This window comes from Rhagoletis pomonella, unplaced genomic scaffold, assembly GCF_013731165.1.
Source record: "Rhagoletis pomonella isolate Grant_MI unplaced genomic scaffold, Rhpom_1.0 Rhpom_scaffold_00009, whole genome shotgun sequence".
Lineage (NCBI taxonomy): Eukaryota > Metazoa > Arthropoda > Insecta > Diptera > Tephritidae > Rhagoletis > Rhagoletis pomonella.
In genome coordinates this window covers 19,227,109-19,233,228 of record NW_023458563.1, presented here as the reverse complement: position 1 = coordinate 19,233,228, position 6,120 = coordinate 19,227,109, and positions in this window count along the sequence as shown.

Sequence of the window (6,120 nt, the reverse complement as noted above, 5' to 3'; positions counted from 1 at the left end):
TGGTCATCACAATTAACTTGATGTCCTGGATCTAAAGGGATGGCGATAGGTCGACAATTTTCCATTTCGTACTCGCGTAGTAACTTTTTGATATGGCCCTTCTGACTAACAGCAATAGTTCCAGTTTCGCCATCTCTTCCGACCTCCATGCTTAAGAAGTGTTGCTTGTCCACTACCACTACTTTACTCGATATCATATTCTTTATGTGTTGTAATTGACTATGATCTGAGCTAGCAATCAACAGTTCATCAACGTATACGGCTATAATGTTAATCTGCTTGCCTCTGTGCATAACGTATACGCACGGTTCACACTTACACACTGCTTGAAACCTATCTATGTACTTCAATATGGAATCTAACTTCTTATTCCATTGTCGACCCGATTGCTTAAGTCCATATCACGCTTTCATCAACTTTAAGCAATGATCAGGATACCGCTTATCAACGAACATTTCGGGTTGACTCATATAACCGTCTTCTGACAACTCGCTATTCAAATAAGCGGTGGAAACATGCATTTGATGTAAGTGTAAACGGTATTCTGCTGCTATCGCAAAAATCATTCTAATTGTATTGTACCTCACAACGGGTGAAAACGTCGCGGTATAATTTACGCCGTAGGTTTGCGAACACCCTTTCGCAACCAATCCTGCTTTGAACCGTTCTAAATTTCCATCTTTATATCTCTTGATAGTAAAAACCCACTTATTACGCACCACCTTTTGCTCTCTAGGAACCTTCACAAGTTCCCATGTCTTGTTCTTCAACAACGATTCGTATTCAACTTTCATTGCATCGTATCAATTGTCTGAAAATTCACTTAATAACGCCTCGCCTACTGTCTCAGCTATTTTAATATCGTCAGTTGTCATCAAACTTAAGTAATTGTGCTGCTTTTTCGGTCTACCACATTCGCCTTTGCGAATTAACTTAGGCCTGCCTGGTCCACGTTTAACCGGAGTTGGGTCCTCTTCGGCAGACTCAAAATCATCTCTCTAGCTGTGCACCAGTCGTGTCATCTTCGTTCGATTTATGGTTTACCTCATCGACTTGAATGACAGGTACATGAGCCATCTGCTCATTTTCGGAAGCATGTATATGTGTGGGATTCAAAACATCAAAAATTGCCTCCGACTGTTGCTTGTGTTGTGTTTGCTCGATAAAGTATACATCTCGACTGACAATTAAACGTTTTGTTTCTCTATCAAACAACCTATATGCCTTTGAAGTGTCTGAATATCCGACCATTACGTATTCTTTACCCTTTGGCTTGAATTTGTCCCTTTGGCGTTTATCAAGTGCTACTGCAAATGATCCGAATGCCCTCAAATGCGCTACTGTTGGCTTATACCCATGCCATGCTTCATAAGGGGTTACACTATCCAACACTTTGGTTGGAAGTCGATTTCTCAAATATACGGATGTAGATACTGCTTCACCCCACAATGATTGTTCAAGGCCTGCACCTAACAACATACACCTTGCCATTTCAAAAGTGTGCGATTTAATCTCTCAGCAGTCCCATTTTGCTGAGGCGTATACGGGACGGTGAGTTGCCTTAAAATGCCATTCTCTTTTAAAAATTCATCGAAGTCATTGTTGACAAACTCTGTCCCATTGTCACTTCTTAATGTTTTCGATTTTTTGCCGGTTTGACGTTCTGCCATAGCCTTAAACTCTTTAAATTTGTCGAACACCTCGTTTTTATGCCGTAAGAAATAAACAAATATGTAACGCGTTTTGTCATCCATAAAAGTTAAGAAGTATCGGGCTCCACCGATCGAAGAAACATTTACCGGACCGCATACATCTGTATGCACCACCCCAAATACATCTCCTGCATAGTTTTGTGAGCTGCTATATGGCCGCTGACTGCATTTACTCGCCATGCACAAAGCACAGCTTACACCAGTCGGAATGTTAAGCGAAAAACCAAACACCATCTGCTTGTTACTTAGCTCCCGCAAACTTGCGAAATTAAGGTGGCCAAACCTATTGTGCCACTTCATCACATCATCCGCAGTTTTCCTCGAAAATAATAACTTATTTTCGTTCGCTTGAAATAAATACAAATCACTGACCTTTTGGGCACATACAATTATTCCTCCGTGCTTGTCAATGATCTTCGCCGTGTTTCCCTTGAACTCAACAATGTAGCCGCTGTTGACTGCTCAGGCAACTGACATAAAGTTGCACTGTAAACCCGGTACGAATAAAACATCTACAAGTGTTACATCAAACTCGTTTTTTCTTAGCCGAATAACACCTTTGCCTTTTGCTAATATTTTATGTTCCGCTGCTAGCATAATTGACTCTTCACATGGTTCGAACTCATCAAACATATTGCGATTGCTGCATAAATGTGAAGAAGTACCGCTGTCTACGCACCAAGCATTGATATTAAAAATTCTGTTACTAACAGCAGTGAATAGCCCATTCCTTTTGACATTTTGTTGCGAAGATTGTTCTCGTTCTTTTCCCTTACATTAGGTTCATTCCTTATCTTTTTGGACTAAAATCTGAAAAGTGTCAAAATGCCAGAGCGTAAGCAAAATGCGCTCACTAAAAGAGAATAACAGGAAAAGTAAAGGAACGCAAAAAAACAAATTTTTAGTCCAAAGAATGGCAACAACAAAGATAACGTCAAATAAGAATGGAAATGTATGTACAAAACACATTCACACAAGCACAAGCACAATAATCACTTTCTATATCAATTATTTTTTGCCTTTTTCAAATTTCAATTAATTTTTTTTACTTTTTAGATTATTCTCACTTTTCGCGTATTCTTTAATATCCTTTAATTTAAATTCAGTTGAGTTTGACACTTTTCAGGATTTTGCCAGAAAAAATTCTTCTGACTAAATCCGACTACTTCGACTATCCGACAGTCACTCTCACTGAGTGTTGCTCTCTCATTTTTGCTGCCATTTCCGAGTTAAGGAACGCTTTTTGGACTAAATCTGACTACTTCGGACTTTTTCTGACTAATTCTGTGAGATAAGCAACGCTCCTATTGTGCGGCGAAATGACCTTTTTTATCACAACTATAACATTTTAAATTCGCTCGTTGCTTATTAACATTGCGTTTGCTTTCAGTACTTGCGTTTCGTTTGATTTTGCATTTTCATAGTACTTCTTCTTTGCGTTTGTGTTTGCGTGTGCAACAAAAGCTTGCACGCTACTCTCGGTATGCTCAGACCCGCATGTTTTACGCCGCTCGCCCTCTTCAATTACCTTAATTTTAACCGCACTGAGATTCGGTGGCTCATCGCGAGATTCCAAGGCAACCACTAAATTTTCGAATGATTTCGGCAAACTTGCAAGAAGCATTATGACGAATAAATCATCTTGGAGACATTCTCCAATTTCAGCCCGCTTCTCTGCAACTGATGTGAACTTGCAAACATATTGCTGGTCACACTCACCGCCATTCATTCGAATGCCAAGTAACTGCTTGAACAAAGTTACCTTTCTTACAGGCCCTTTGGGTCTATGTACTTCCCGTAAACTTTTCCACGCCTCGTTCGCCGTTTTGCAGTTTTTAATGTGGCTTATCTGCATAGGCGTAATGCTAAGGATTATTGTTGCCTTTGCCTTGTCATCTTTGGCCTTTCACAACAGTACAACTTTTTCGTCGGCATTCTCGCTTGGATGTGGTGATTCTCCGCACGTAACAGACCACAACTCTTGACGGACGAGCAAGTTCCATGAATCATAATTGGACTCATCAAATTTTTCTATGTTAAAAAGCGAGGAGCGGATCCAAGAAAAAAAGCATGAAAATTCAATTCAGTATGACAACGTGGTTTATTCAGCGATTAAAATGGAAATGAAAGAATATTCTAGTTTTTGGTTTCTTTACACATAAAAATCAGGGTTGCTAAAATATGTAAGTTGATAATACGATTGCATTTTAACATCTTTAGAGTAGTTTATGTGTTAAAGAATTCATGAAAGTTTAGCTACCACTAAGCACCACTTTAAGTAATATATTTATTTTTTTGTAGCATGTCTATACTAAAAAGCGAACTATATAATGTGTGACCAAGTGAAACCGATACAAGAAACAAAGGCGCAACACTAAAAAGATACCCCTGTAATAAGCTTAAGCGGAATGTTGTCTGAGGAAGAGGCAAATAACCTCATTCAAAGTATGAACGAGAAAAGTAGGATGAACGAGCGTCATTCCAAGTTGAATTAAGATGTGTTAGTATTTGAAAAAAAATTGGGACATGAATGAGTTTTTTGGCAAATAAATACAAGGAGTGGGAAAATATATTTCCAATGATCCCTCATAAATCTAAACTAACTTAAAAAATGTCAATTTTTGGTTTTGCATTTGGCAATTTTTTTTTGCGAAATTCAAGTGTTCAAAAAAATCTGAAAATTCGCATCCATGTTTTGTAGCATAATTTAAGCATTTATTTAAATGATATTTTTTTCTAAAATTAACCCTTTAACGCGAAAGTGGGCCAAAACCTAATCATCCGAAATAATTAGTCAAAAAAAATTTTTCCCCTCTGCACATTTTACTCTTGGAGGTATGGTATCCCATAAGGGCTTAAAATTGTCTGCGGAATCTTTTTTTTTTTATAAAAGCTTATAAAAACGGCTTTTACTTAACAGCGGTCTTAAACACATCAAGGCGCACGCCACAAATCGGAGGAGAAGCTCGGCCAAACACTAACATATGTGTAAGCGCCAATCTATTATTATATTATGGTGAGATTTGAAATTTATCCAGAAAACGGCGTCAATAGCAAGAAAAGTTTTGTGTAAAAAAATAACATAATTCGCTCCATATTGGGTTTTTTTTTGGGATTTTCCAGGGTTGCTCGTTGCAAAACTTCGTTACACATGAAAACTTTGTTAACCGGTGGTGTTTTATTTTGCATTTTTTGTCATTTTCCAGAATCACTGTTAGCAAAAGTACATCAAAAATAATGTGAACCACGGGAAGGTTGCGCGATTTATCTTTGCACATCGTATTGCCTTAACAAAAGCTTTTTTTGAAAGCCTTTTGATAATAAATATGGCTTATCTTTACCTTGCTGCTATATGATTTTTAATTATTTTTATGGGTACTCATTCGAATATCTTTTGATTAGCAGCTTTTCACTATTTTCAACAATTATCCCATGATTGTTCAATATTTCTGGAACAGCTTAAGCATTTTCAAATCTGTTATTTAATCTTCTTATATTATTATGGTACACTTTGCCATATATATCTATATATATTTCATGATCCAATGATTGAATCTAAACCAGATTACTATGGGACCACCTCTGAGACACTACCTTTCCGATGCAAAAAGAATTATCGAAATCGGTTGACGTGGCCCAAAGTTATGCGGTAACATACATAAAAAAAATGTACCGACGAACTGATAACCTCCTCCTTTTTTGGAAGTCGGTTAAAAAGCGGATTCTCGGCCCACGCTACTGTATACCAAATAGCCGGACAAGACGGTATTCTAAATAAAACATAAAAAAAATTAAATTTTCCGTATACTACAGTGATTCCCAAAGTGGTCCAGGTGGACCCCAGGGGTCCACGGGAAACTCGACAGGGGTCCACGTTGGCGTGAAAAAAATATGGGGGTCCACGAGTTGTGAGTGGGTGTCCACGAAAAAATATCTCGTTTCGATAGCAAAGAACCAAAATGGCTGCTTGACAGCCTACTTATTTGACTTTAATTTCTTTGAGCGGTGTATAGTGCTCTTGACACATTGGTGAACTTACCGTCACTATGTGCCATCATACGTGGGGAAGTCTTAAAGGGCACCTACAGACTAAAAAGAAACGGATGTTAGTATAACACTGAGTCAAGAATGATAGGATACAAGATTGCGCCGACTGCAGCAGAATTCGTGGGAGTAATTTTGGCGTGACGTCATCGTAGAGTTGACAACTGAGAGCGGCGAGAATAATAATAATAATAATATCCCAACGGTTTTTACCCTCCATTCCCGCCCATCCGCACGAGGGGCGCAGTCCGCATGACGTACGGAACCAATATTTAAAATTTTTTGTGCCGAGTCACGATAGGCAGGAGTTTGTTAAGTGTCGAGATCTAAAACTGTTCAGCTACAGAACTAAATTCATCAGCTG